Source organism: Bos mutus, unplaced genomic scaffold (genome assembly GCF_027580195.1).
Source record: "Bos mutus isolate GX-2022 unplaced genomic scaffold, NWIPB_WYAK_1.1 CTG198, whole genome shotgun sequence".
In the NCBI taxonomy this organism is placed as follows: domain Eukaryota; kingdom Metazoa; phylum Chordata; class Mammalia; order Artiodactyla; family Bovidae; genus Bos; species Bos mutus.
The window spans coordinates 227,376-241,187 of record NW_027219432.1 but is presented as its reverse complement, the minus strand read 5'-3'; positions in this window follow the sequence as shown (position 1 = coordinate 241,187).

The window sequence follows — 13,812 nt, the reverse complement described above, 5'->3', positions numbered from 1 at the left end:
TTGCCTTTTGGAGAGCAGGGGAAACCTGTATTCATGTTCATACCCAAATTTGTATCCTTTTTTCCTAACTGGGTCCCCTAAATTGTAAAAGCTTCTGGCTACTCAAACAGTCAATCTGTACTTGTTGAGAATGGATAGATATATACATAGACAGAGAGATACCATTTCTTTCAAACATATTCAAAGAAGAATGACAATTTGATACCTTGGTCTAATTTATAATTCTTTTTTGTTTTTAATTTGGCCACACCACCTGGTTTGTGGGATCTTAGTTCGCCCACCAGGGATTGAACTGCACCCTCAGCAGTAAAAGCACTGAGTCTTAACCACTGGACCACCAGGGTATTCCCTAATTTATAATCCTTAACTCACACCCTTTGTCCCCCCAACTCTGTAGATGGTGATCTACTGTCTTCTTCAATTTAGTATTTTGGAGATTAAGGGTAGTCTGATCTTTTTCCTTTGTGCAGAACTATTATTAGGTTAATATGTTTGTTTTTTTTTTTTCTTTTGGTGAGCAGTAAAGACTTGACAACCAGGATTCTTTGACTAAATTGATTTTTGTGATTTGAATCTATTTTTATTTATATTTTATAGAACCCAGTGAATGCTCCCACTTTCTACATTTAATGCCTTTCTTGAGATCAGAAAGATTTCCCCATGCAGTTTTCGTCAATATTCCTTCTGTTTCGTGTGTTCTCCCCTATCTTCTAGCTGTCTTTATTTGTAGCTCCTATTTATAGGATCTCTCCGCCATATTTACTATCACCACTTTCATTATTTTCATCTCTTTTTCTCTGTGTTCTGGGAGTTTCTCAAATTTATCTTTTTATTTACGAATTCAATTTTCTGAGGTGTCAATTCAATGAGATACTCACTACTTGCACACAGTTTCTTCACTATATTATTTATTCATCTCTGAATAGTCTTTCTTTTATTTACATTTATAAAATATCAAGTGAGATGTGATAGGAACTTCAATTAAAAAAGACAGGACAGTGATGCTGGCCCTATGCATTATATCTGTTCTTATCCCAAACTCCCCAAAGAGAAAGGTCTTAAAAGTTGTCTGTGAAATCCATTTCAGTGTTAAGAATATATCAAGAAAGCACTGGAGGGGGTTACATTGTGGGGGAGTTGAGGATAGGTTTCTGACTAATGTTTCATTATAACTCTAGAACTTAAGAGAGACCCTGAGGCTCTGGCAGGTCATAACACTCCATTGTTCATCTGTGGAGCCAGGGAAATATTGAAAAATGAGGAAGTCCACAAAGCAGAGAACTGAAAACCTTACTCTACACATGATTACCTTAATTAATTTACCTCAGCATTGCTTGGGGATGCAAGAAGGTGGAGGGCACCAGACCTACCCACCCAGTGAAACAAGAAGCAAGCGTGCCCATGGACATCAACAAATTGCCCATCCAGAATCTCTGGACAGGCTCACTGGCAAGGGGTTTTGTCTGCTGAAACCAATCTGTAAAGAATTATGGAAGAGGTGCCTACTTCCTTAAATGTGCAGACATCAACACAAGGCAACAAGGACAATAAATAATCAAGGAAACATGACACCATGAAAGGAAACTAATAAACCTCCAATTAATGACCCTAAAGAAATGGAGATCTGTGAACTATCTGACATTCAGAATAACCTTCTTAAAGAAATTCAATTAGGGTACTCTTTCTGCCCCCTTCTGATGCCTATGTCAGAAGCTTTCTCTATCTCCTTTATACTTTAATAAACCTTTATTACACAAAAGCTCTGAGCGATCAAGCCTCGTCTCTGGCCCTGGATTGAATTCTTCTCCTCCGGGGGCCAAGAATCCCGGTGTATTCGCGTGATTCAACAACAACCTTTCATCTTGGGGGCTCGTCCAGGATCCTTCAGGACAAGGTAAGGATGCTTGGAGCTTTAGTTCTTTGTTCTCTTAGCGAACACGTTTTCTGCTGTGCTTTACTAACTCTACCGTGTGCTTGTGAGAATGAATGGCATGCCCTGCGAGAAGCAAGTAAGGAGCCCTGCTCTGCAGTTCCACGGTGATCTCATAGGGCTTATGGCAGAAACCTGTCGGGGTGTTATACCGACCTGCCAATGCCAAGAGGCACCCAATGTCTCCTTTGGGAACCGACCAGAAATGGGCAAAGCGTGTGGACCGAACTCTCCTTTCTCGGTCAAACTTTTCGGTCTCTTTGACCATTTCATAACTCCTTGGGAATTAGAAGTACTAACCTAATCTATTGGATCATAGACTTTCAAGGGACTTGTGATCTATACTGTTACTGTGTACTGTGGCTTAGGTCCCAAACTTGGATTGGTAGCCAATAAAGCGCCTAGCCTCGCTTAGGAATCGAAAGTTCGGAAGCTAGATGGAGCTCTAGCTCCCAGAACATCTCTGAGGTTAAAGTTACTCAGATTGGTACTGCGATGGGTTTTTTTCTTTGGTAACGCTGGCTCTTAGTGGATCAGAGGAGGCTATTATACTGGTGTGGTGATGCTTGGAAAGAACATCTCAGTTTTATGTTCAAGTCGGTCTTATTGTAGTCAGGAAATACTCAGCGTTGTGCACAGGCACTCAGGTGACGAATGTTTCCCCTAGTAGTCTTAGCTTGGGAGGCATTCCGGAAGGTTACTCTGATTTACTCTGGGTGACATCAGAGGCAAGCAAGGTTAAAGGTGAAGAGCTGGACGTCAAGTAGGGATGCTATCAAGTCTACCCCTGGTACATCCCCACCCCATCTCGGTGGTAGAACCGGGAGGGACGAGTACTGCGCCTGCGTCAGTAAGGGACAGACTAAGTCCAACCAGGAAGAAAAAGCTTTTGGTGTAACGTCTGTCTACACCCCCATCTAGAGCAGGGAGGGACGCCTCCAGTAGAAAAATGGCCTTGGTCGCTTTTTTTCTCTCTTACAGATGGGAGCTAACAATTCCAGCCTCACTCCTTTGAACTGTATCCTGAAAAACTGGGATAGATTTGATCCCCAGGGCTTAAAGAAGACACACCTGGTCTTTCTTCCTATGTGATACTGCATGGCCGCGGTATCCATTGGAGGACGGCGAATGGTGGCCAGTTGGAGGGTCTCTTAAGTATAATACTGTTCTACAATTAGACCGGTTCGGTAAGGAACAAGGGAAATGGGTAGAAGTAGCATATGTGTTGCCCTTTTTCTGTCTGCGAAATATGCCAGACTTATGTCCTAAGGGTATAGATTTGGGCGTGAAACCTTCAGCTCCCTCCTGTCCTCTTACTTTGCCCCCATACCTGGGACTCCAAACTGGGATTCAAACTGCCCACGTGGAGGTCCAAACAACTCCTATCTCAGTACGACCTCAGACTACTCTGGTTTCAGTAGAAACTCAGACCATCGAAGTAAGAGATGAGATGGAGGACAGGAGACAAAGAGAAGAGGAAAAACAGGTTTCTCCAATCTATCCCTGGGATCATATGTGCAGAGCAGCCAGAGAGACTGAGGAACAGCCACACAAGCTGTTGCGTCTTTATGAAACACCCACCAGGAGATATAATCAGTCTGTGAGAGTTAATAAGCCTTTCTCTTATCAAGAAATACAAAGAATCAAGGAGGATCTTGGAGACTATTTAGAGGACCCAGAAAAATATATTAGAGCCTTTAAAGGTGTTACTCTGCTTTATGACCTCACTTGGAAGGATGTGATGTATATCTTGGGACAAACGCTGACTCCCGAGTCAAAGACTAGAGTTTTGGGAAAAGCGGTTGCTTATGGAGATGAATGGCTTGGTAATGCATCAGTAGGGAAGAGGGAGAACGAAATAGCAGCCCTCCCCACTGGCAATCAGGCGGTCCCAACTATAGAACCAGACTGGGACCACAACACAGCTAAAGGAAGATGGGATCAGAGTCATTTTGTTAGATGTGTTCTTGAAGGACTTAGGCGCGTTCTAAGCCTTTAAACTATGGCAAATTGGCAGACATAGAACAGGAGGAGAAGGAAGCTCCTGGTAAATTCCTAGATAGACTGAGAGAAGGCCTTCGCAGATTCACTGAGATTGATCCCGAAAGTGAAGAGGGAAAAGTGATCTTAAAGGATAGATCTCTCACTCAGTCGGCTCCAGATATCCACAGTAAGCTATTAAAACAGGCGTATGGACCAAATCAGTCTTTAGATACTCTGTTACAACTGGCTCAGATAGTCTATTATGGTAGGGAATATGAGGAAAAGAAAGAAAGGCAAAAAAAGACAAAGGAAAAGGCGGAAGCCTTCGCCATGGCTGTGAAAAACGTTCTTAAACAGCCTGAGAAAAATGCCCAGAGGGGCCCAGGTGAAAAGGGATGGGCTTGCTATTACTGTGGAAAGGAGGGGCACCTCAAGCGGGATTGCCCTCAGGCATCTAAGCCGCCCCCGGCTCCATGTCCGGTCTGCAAAGGACCACACTGGAAGAGAGACCGCCCCCAGAGGCGTAGGTCTCCGGGTCGGACTCTCAAGACAATCAGGACTGAAGGTGCCCGGGGGTCCCCACACAAGCTCCTGTCCTAATTACACCTGAGGAACCCCAGGTATTAATAATTGTGGGGGGCCAATCCGTCGATTTCCTTTTAGATACTGGGGCAACTTATTCTGTGCTTACTGAAGCCCCTGGCCCACTTTCTTCCTGATCCGCTTCCGTAATGGGACTGTCTGGATGAGCCAAAAGGTATTATTTCAGTTATTCTTTATCTTGCAACTGGGATTCTGTGCTGTTTTCACACGAGTTTCTGATCGTGCCAGAATCTCCCTCACCCCTTTTGGGAAGGGATATACTGAGCAAGGTCCATGCCTCTGTTTTCGTGAATATGGAGCCCTTCCTTTCTCTCCCTTTAGTTGAACAAAATGTAAATCCTAGAGTATGGGCTGATGGAAAATCTGTGGGTCGAGCACAAAATGCTATTCCTGTAGTTGTTAAGCTCAAAGACCCACACGTATTTCCACATAAGAAGCAGTATCCACTGAAACCTGAAGTTAAGGAAGGGTTAAAACCCATCATCAAAAATTTAAAGGAGCAGGGACTATTAATTCCCTGTAACAGTCCTTGCAATACTCCTATTTGGGGTATAAAGAAATCGAATGGTAAATGGAGACTAGTTCAAGATTTACGAATAATAAATGAGGCTGTAGTTCCTTTACACCCCGTGGTGCCTAATCCTTATACTCTATTGTCTGAAATTCCTGAATGGGCCAAATATTTCTCAGTAATTGATTTAAAGGATGCCTTCTATTCAGTGCTTTTGGCGGAAGAAAGTCAATTTCTATTTGCCTTTGAAGACCCTACGCAGCCAGCTTCTCAGTTAACCTGGACAGTTTTGCCCCAGGGATTTTGTGACATTCTCACTTATTCGGACAAAGTTTGTCACGGATCTACAAAACTTTAACAGCTCTGAAGCAGTGGTGTTACAATATGTAGATGATATTTTGCTCTGTGCTGAGACAGAGGAAGCTTGTTCGCGAGCCTCAGAAGATTTCTTAAACTTTCTGGCAGGCTGTGGTTACAAGGCATCAAGAGAAAAGGCTCAGCTTTGTCAACAATCGGTTAGATATCTGGGCCTAATCATATCAGAAGGGTCTAGGGCCATAGGCCCTGAGAGAATTAAACCTATACTAAATCACCCCCTGCCTATGACTTTGACAATTGAGAGGATTTTGGGGAATCACAGGTTACTGTCACATTTGGATTCCGGGTTAAGGGGAACTTGCCCGGCCCTTATATAAACTTATAGCTGAGACTCAGCAGGCCCAAACCGACAAACTGGTTTGGTCTCCAGAAACTCAAAAGGCTTTTAAGGTTCTTCAGACTGCTCTCCTGCAAGCTCCAGCTCTGAGCTTGCCCACAGGGTCAGAATTTAATTTGTTTGTCACTGAAAGAAAAGGTGTGGCATTGGGAGTTTTGACACAACCCCGAGGGCCTCACCAGCAACCTATTGCTTATCTAAGCAGAGAATTAGATGTAGTTTCACGTGGGTGGCCCCACTGCCTAAGAGTAATTGGGGCAGTGGCTTTATTAGCACCTGAAGCTTTAAAAATAATTAATGGACGAAACCTTACTGTACTGACTTCTCATGATGTGAGTGGAATCTTAAATTCTAAGGTTAATATTTGGATGACAGACAGTAGGCTTCTTAAGTATCAGTCATTGTTGTTAGAAGGACCAGTAACTAAGCTTAAAGTTTGTGGAAATTTAAATCCTGCCGCTTTCCTTCCTGAGAAGGAAAATGAAACACCTGATCACGATTGTTTTCAATTCCTAACTTTGAACTATGCAGCTCGGGAGGATCTAAAGGATACCCCATTAGACAATCCTGACATGGAAATATTTACAGATGGCAGTTCTTTTGTTCGGGATGGAAGGCGTAAAGCAGGTTACGCCGTGGTGACTGCTGAACAGGTTTTGGAAGCAAAATCTCTCCCCCAGGGAACCAGTGCTCAGTTAGCAGAGGTTTTGGCTCTGACCCGAGCTCTAGAGTTAAGCAAAGGGCAGCGGATGGGCCTGATAATCTATGTGAGTCTACTTCTGCTGACTCCAAAAATCCTGAGTCTGCCCTTGGATCCTCAAGACAATGTCTTCCTGTCCTGGGCTCACTCCTATGCTACATTCCACAATCAGTCTAACTGCTGGGTCTGCGGAGCGCTCCCCTCTTCGTCAGTGGAAGGCTTCCCTTGGTGGACATCCCCACTTCAAGGAAAAGAGTTTCTCCAAGTCTGTGAATACCTTCAACAACAATCACATGGGATGCCTCTTCTTCATCTGATGACATCTACCAACCCTAAAATGGACTGGTGCAACACTTTTTACTTTAACTATGGACATAATGTGACTTTTAATTTCGATTTTAACTTGTTTTAATGACTATGTTGCCTGCATCTGTAATTGTATAACTGGATTTGTTTCTAGCCGCATGAAAGCTTTTAAGTTACAAATGGTTGCTCAAACTCCTGCTACTGCTGTAGCTTCCTCCAACAACTATTTGGGGCCCCTGGATCAGATATCCTCAATATGAGGATTAGGAGAATATGTTGCTTTACCAATTTAGGGACAACTCCACTTGTCAGCTCGGAAGCAGTTATGTAACGAGAACGACGCCCCTTTTCCGTAGGCAACATAATTCTCCTAAAAGAAAAGGGGGGAATGAGAGAGTCAGTTCCTAGGCAGATTGATAGGGAGTCTAGGGGTCCCCAAGGAGAGAGGGGTCTGGAATTCTCAAGGAGGAAGAAAGGACGAACTTTTTTTCTTTCTCCACATTCCTTAGGATTATATAACAATAATGTATCCTGCCTAAGGACAGTCTTTGGATTCAACCTTCTGTTATCTTAAAATGTAAATTATGGGAGTAGGTCTGATGAGGTCTTTACAACCTCCAGACATTCTTTGGATTATATAACCTCATTGTTAACACTAGCAAGCGGGTACTCTTTCTGCCCCCTTCTGATGCCTATGTCAGAAGCTTTCTCTATCTCCTTTATACTTTAATAAACCTTTATTACACACACACACACACAAAAAAAATAAATTCAACTAACTACAAGAAAGTAAAGACAAACAACTAAAGAGAATTAAGAAAACAATGCCTGAATGAAATTAGAATCTCAACAATGAAATAGAAACCATTAAAAACAAAACAAAACAAAAAACAGAAATCCTAGCATTAATGAATACAACAGATGAACCGAAGAATTCAGAAGACAGCTTCAACAGAAGACTTCACTATGCAGAAGAAAGAATTAGTAATTGGGAAGACAGGTCATTTGAAATCAGGCAGTTAGAGTAGCAAAAAGAAAAAAATGAGGAAGAAAGCCTATGCAAATTATAGAATATCATTAACAGAAATAATCTATAAATTATTGGAGTTCTCAGAAGGAGAAAAAAGTGATAAAGGGATGGGAAGCTTATTCAAAGAAATAATGATTGAGAACTTCTCAAATGTGGGGAGAGATTTGGGCATCCAAGATCATGAAGCTAGTAGGTCACTCCACAATTCCAATTCAAAATGATGTTATCTAAGATATATTAAAATAAAAGTATCTAAAAATCAAAGGCAAAGAAAGATTTTAAAAGAAACAAAAGAAAAAGATTCCTGACATATAAACCACTTTGGAAAACAGTATGACGTTTCCTTTAAAAACTAAAAATAGAGTTGCCATATGTCAAGAGGCAACACTTAGAACTGGACATGGAACAAGAGGATGGTTCCAAATTGGGAAAGGAGTACATCAAGGCTGTATATTGTCACCCTGCTTATTTAACTTATATGCAGAGTATATCATGTGAAATACCAGGCTGGATGAAGCACAAGCTGGACTCAAGATTGCCAGGAGAAATATCAGTAACCTTAGATATGCAGATGACACCACCCTTATGGCAGAAAGTGAAGAAGAACTAAAGAGTCTCTTGATGAAAGTGAAAGAGGAGAGTGAAAAAGTTGGCTTAAAACTCAACATTCAGAAAACTAAGATCATGGCTTTCAGTCCCATCATTTCATGGCAAATAGATGGGGAAACAGTGGAAACAGTGAGAGCCTTTATTTTTGGGGGGCTCCAAAATCACTGCAGATGGTGACTGCAGCTTTGAAATTAAAAGACTCTTGCTCCTTGGAAGAAAAGTTATGACCAACCTAGATAGCACATTAAATAGCAGAGACATTATTTTTCCAACAAAGGTCCATCTAGTTAAAGCTATAGTTTTTCCAGTAGTCATGTATGGATGTGAGAGTTGGACCATAAAGAAAGCTGAGCACCAAAAAATTGATGCTTTTGAACTATGGTGTTGGAGAAGACTCTTGAGAGTCTCTTGGACTGCAAGGAGATCCAACCAGTCCATCCTAAGGGAAATCAGTCCTGAATATTCATTGGAAGGACTGATGCTGAAGCTGAAGCTCCAATACTTTGGCCACCTGTTGCAAAGAACTGGCTCATTTGAAAAGACCCTGATGCTGGGAAAGATTGAAGGTGAAAGGAGAAGGGGACGACAGAGAATGAGATGGTTGGATGGCATCACTAACGAGATGGACATGAGTTTGAGTAGGCCCCAGGAGTTGGTGATGGACAGGAAAGCCTGGCATGCTGCAGTCCAAGGGGTCACAGAGAGTCAGACATGATGGAGTGACTGAACTGAACTGATGATCCTGCAATCCTACTCCTGGGCATATATCCAGAGAAAACTATAATTCAAAAAGAAGCATTCTCCCACTCCAACATTCATTGCAGCACTATTTACAATTGCCAAGACATGGAAAAACATGATGTCCATCAACAGATGAATGGATAAAGAAGATGTGATATAGATATACAATGAAATATTACTTATCCATAAAAAAGAATGAAATAATGCCATTTGCAGCAACATGGATGGACCTAGAGAATATGATACTTAGAGAAACAAGTCAAACAGAGAAAGGAAATATTATATGATATCAATTATATTTGGAATTTAAAAAATAATACAAATGAATATATAGACAAAATAGAAACAGACTTACAGACATAGAAAACAAGCACGTTACCACAGGGCAAGTAGGGAAGGGATAACTTAGGAAAATGGGGTTAACAGTTACACATTACTATGTATAAAATAGATAAGTGACAAAGATTGAGTGTATAGCACTCAAATATACTTAATGTCCTGTAATAAACTATAATGGAATATAATCAACAAAAATAATGAATCACTTTGCTGTACATCTGAAATGAACACAGTGTAATTTTAAAAAAAAGCAAACTCTAATTGAAGACTCTCAAAATGAAGTCTATTAACTAAAAAAAAAAAAAACAAAACACTAACAACTGGAAAAAAGAATGAGAATTACATGAGGGAAATCAAGGGTTAATTAACCTGAAGTGGAACACTGGCAGTGCATGTGCAAGAGAGGCTTTTTATCAAAACTATAGTTGGTAAAACGGAGAAGGCATTGGCACCCCACTCCAGTACTCTTGCCTGGAAAATCCCATGGATGGAGGAGCCTGGTAGGCTGCAGTCCATGGGGTTGCTAAGAGTGGGACACAACTGAATGACTTCACTTTCACTTTTCACTTTCATGCATTGGAGAAGGAAATGGCAACCCACTCCAATGTTCTTGCCTGGAGAATCCCAGGGACGGGGGGGGCCTGGTGGGCTGCTGTCTATGGGGTTGCACAGAGTCGGACACGACTGAAGTGACTTAGCAGCAGCAGCAGCATAGTTGGTAAATAGTGTATGAGTTGAAGATGACTCTAGTGTTTCAGATACTCAGAGTGATTTTAATTAAGAAGTAAGATTTCTGTACACTGAGGAGTTTTTTCTGTTTATGCATAACCCTCTTATGCAAGTAAAGAAGTAGCTACACCAAGTGAAGAAGACCTCATTGATCTGTTTTAATTAACTATGTATATTTTCCAATACATGTATTGTTTACACTCAGGAACATCAGATTATGTCACTCAGAAATTTCATGGGTGCTCATAGTTTAAACCACCTCAAGTGGAATGGAGAAATAGAAAGAAAATGACTTTGTAGAATGTTGTAGAACAAGCCTTTTTTTTTTTTTTTTTGCAGTAGACAGAGAGAATAAACAGAGAAGGCGATGGCACACCACTCCAGTACTCTTGCCTGGAGAATCCCAGGGATGGGGGAGCCTGGTGGGCTGCTGTCTCTGGGGTCACACAGAGTCGAACACGACTGAAGTGACTTAGTAGCAGTAGCAGCAGAGAGAATAAAATCAGGTTGACCTTATCTGTGTATCCAAAAACAATCACTGTTAAGGGAACAGAGTGCTCTTTATTTTATTTATTTATTTTTTTTGAACAACCTACAGCAACCAGAGTGATATATTTTTTAATTTTATTTTATTTTTAAACTTTACAATATTGTATTAGTTTTGCCAAACATGGAAATGAATCCGCCACAGGTATACCTGTGTTCCCCATCCTGAACCCTCCTCCCTCTTCCCCCACCATACCCTCCCTCTGGGTCGTCCCAGTGCACCAGCCCCAAGCATCCAGTATCGTGCATCAAACCTGGACTGGGGACTCAATATTGATCAATGGAACAAAATAGAAAGCCCAGAGATAAATCCACGCACATATGGACACCTTATCTTTGACAAAGGAGGCAAGAATATACAATGGATTAAAGACAATCTCTTTAACAAGTGGTTCTGGGAAAACTGGTCAACCACTTGTAAAAGAATGAAACTAGAACACTTTCTAACACCATACACAAAAATAAACTCAAAATGGATTAAAGATCTCAACGTAAGACCAGAAACTATAAAACTCCTAGAGGAGAACACAGAGTGCTTTTTAATGGGAGATTTCAGCTCATCTTGCCTTTAAAATCTCTCTATTACCTTAAGTAACCGTGGATGCTCCACCCCTCTGTGTTCAACAGTCTGAAAATTAAGCAATGGTATGAAAATTGATGTTAAAACATTTTTGTGCTCAAGTTAAATACCATAGCTTATCTCTGTGATTATGGCATTTAGAAAGGACATCACCCAAAAGGACAGAGCATAAATCACCACAGAGAGCTACCGAATCAGTATTTAGCACGAGTGAGAAGGAAGTCCCACAAAGCATCCACTGACCTCCAAGAGAGGCTGATGGAAGGGCCATTAGCTCAGATGATGACTATGTAATCAGATACGTTAGCTGATAATTTGTACAAAGTGCTTAGGAAACTCCTTAAACTAGAAGAGTGACGGTTGACTTATTTCTGTCTAATAAGGCATGAGGTACATTCCCACCAATAGATGATTTTAATAAGAAGATAAAGAGAAAGCTGGGCTTCAAGTATTAAAAGGTGGATTGAACACACGTATGCTTCTCTTCCCTCCCAAGAGCCTCTTGAAATTATTAAAAAGAGTATTTTTTGGGGGGTGGGGGCAGGGAATGAGGGAAGAAAAAGCCATTGCAGTGTCAGAGAAGTCAGAAAGGCAGCCAGGAGTAGACTAGAGATTTCGAAGGAATTCCAGATGGTAGAAACATCGTAGAACACAGATGAGGTGGGACTGACTGAGGAAAAAAGATTGAAAACCACAGCCCAAATAGCAGAGTCAGGGGCATTAATGATAGCAGTTATGAATGGCGATGCATTGGGAATAGCTAAGACAGCCACCACTGTCTCTGTCTCCTTCAGCATTCTCCTCAGGGTGCTGGTGTCCACAACTCTGGCTCTCTGGGTCCTGAGGACTCCTTTCCAAATGACATAACCTAGTCTGCCTGGTGAGGAGTCTTGAGATAGCTTTTAGGGCCTGGGAGAGAAGAGTTTGAGGTAACTCTGAATTCTCATGTAAAGTGCAGAAGGAAAAATATAAATGAAAAAAAAAAAAGGCAAAACAAAAAAACTCTCCTTCCTGGGGTGCAATACACTAAGAACCTCTCCTCCCCCTAGAGAGTAGGACCTTCCCTCTTTTGAAGCTTGTGGGACATGCTATTTGTCAGTGGGGTCTTCAAAAGCTTCCCTTGTGGCTCAGATGGTAAAGAATCTGCCTGCAATTCGGGAGACCCGGGTTCCATCCCTGGATCAGGAAGATCCCCTAGAGAAGGGAATGGCTACCCACTCCAATGTTCTTTCCTGGTGAATTCCCATGGGCAGAGGAGCCTGGTGAGCTACAGTCCTTGGAGTCACAAAGAGTCAGACACAACAGAGCAACTATCACTTGCACTTTTCAAAAGCCAAGCAAAGGAAAAGGGTAATTTTTAAAGCCCTGTTGGAACTGAGATGCTACAGAAAGTTTACTCTGGGCAGGAGAGACTGTGGGCTGAGATCAGCTGAGAAGAGTCTGAGAAATGCTGGGGTAAGATTTGACCTCCTCTCTCTTAAACTTCGAAAACTTGAGCTCAAGAGTGTGTTTTAGACATGTGATATTATAAAGGAGAAAATGATTGTTCTTGCTCAAATTTTAGTTTGAAAAGCCCGTGCTCAAGAATTCCTCTTACAATCTTCTTTTCCTTATAATGAATGTGGTCCAATGACCTTTTTTTCCTCCCTGAAGCATACTTTATTTCTGGAAATGCAGATAAAGTGCCATGCAGAGAAACTCAACCTTATTTTATTTTATTTTTTTCTTGAAGATAAGGAGTTCGGTAATCAGGAGTCACCTGTCAGGGCACAGGCAAACACTGGCAGTTCCAGGGGAAAGAGCCATAGGCAGTGAGCTGAAGGCTTTCTTCTCTCCCCCCACTTGGCTCTCCTCTGGGGAGGGCACACTTCTCCAGGGAACACTGAGGAGATTGGGTGTCAAGAGCTGATAGATGAGAAGAGCTTGTGGTTATTTATAAAAATCCACTTGTATAAGATAGCTTCTGGAGTGCTCCAGTGTGTGTATTTGCTGTGAGTTCTGCTTCTGCACTGTGGCTGCCAATAAAGATGCAGAGCTGAAGAGCACAGGAGCTGAAGGCTCCGGGTGGCTAGGCATGATTAGCCTTGCTTCTGCATGAAACTTTGCACACAAATAATTAAGTACCTTTTGAGTAATCCCTAAAGAGGGAAATACCATTTCTGGCGATGATTAGGAACTGTTCTATGAAATGGCAGCTGGATTTAAACAGAACCTGACTTCCCTGGTGGCTCAGATGGTAAAGCATCTGCCTACAATGTGGGAGACCCGGGTTCGATCACTGGGTTGGGAAGATCCCCTGGAGAAGGAAATGGCAATCCACTGCAGTACTCTTGCCTGGAAAAATCCCATGGACGGAGGAGCCTGGTAGGCCATGGTGTCGCCAAGAGTCAGACTCGACTGAGCGACTTCAATTTCACTTTCCCTTTCCACAATGAGTAGATTTCAGTCTTTAGCACTCTCTTAAACCAAATAATCAGTTGAAAACACCCA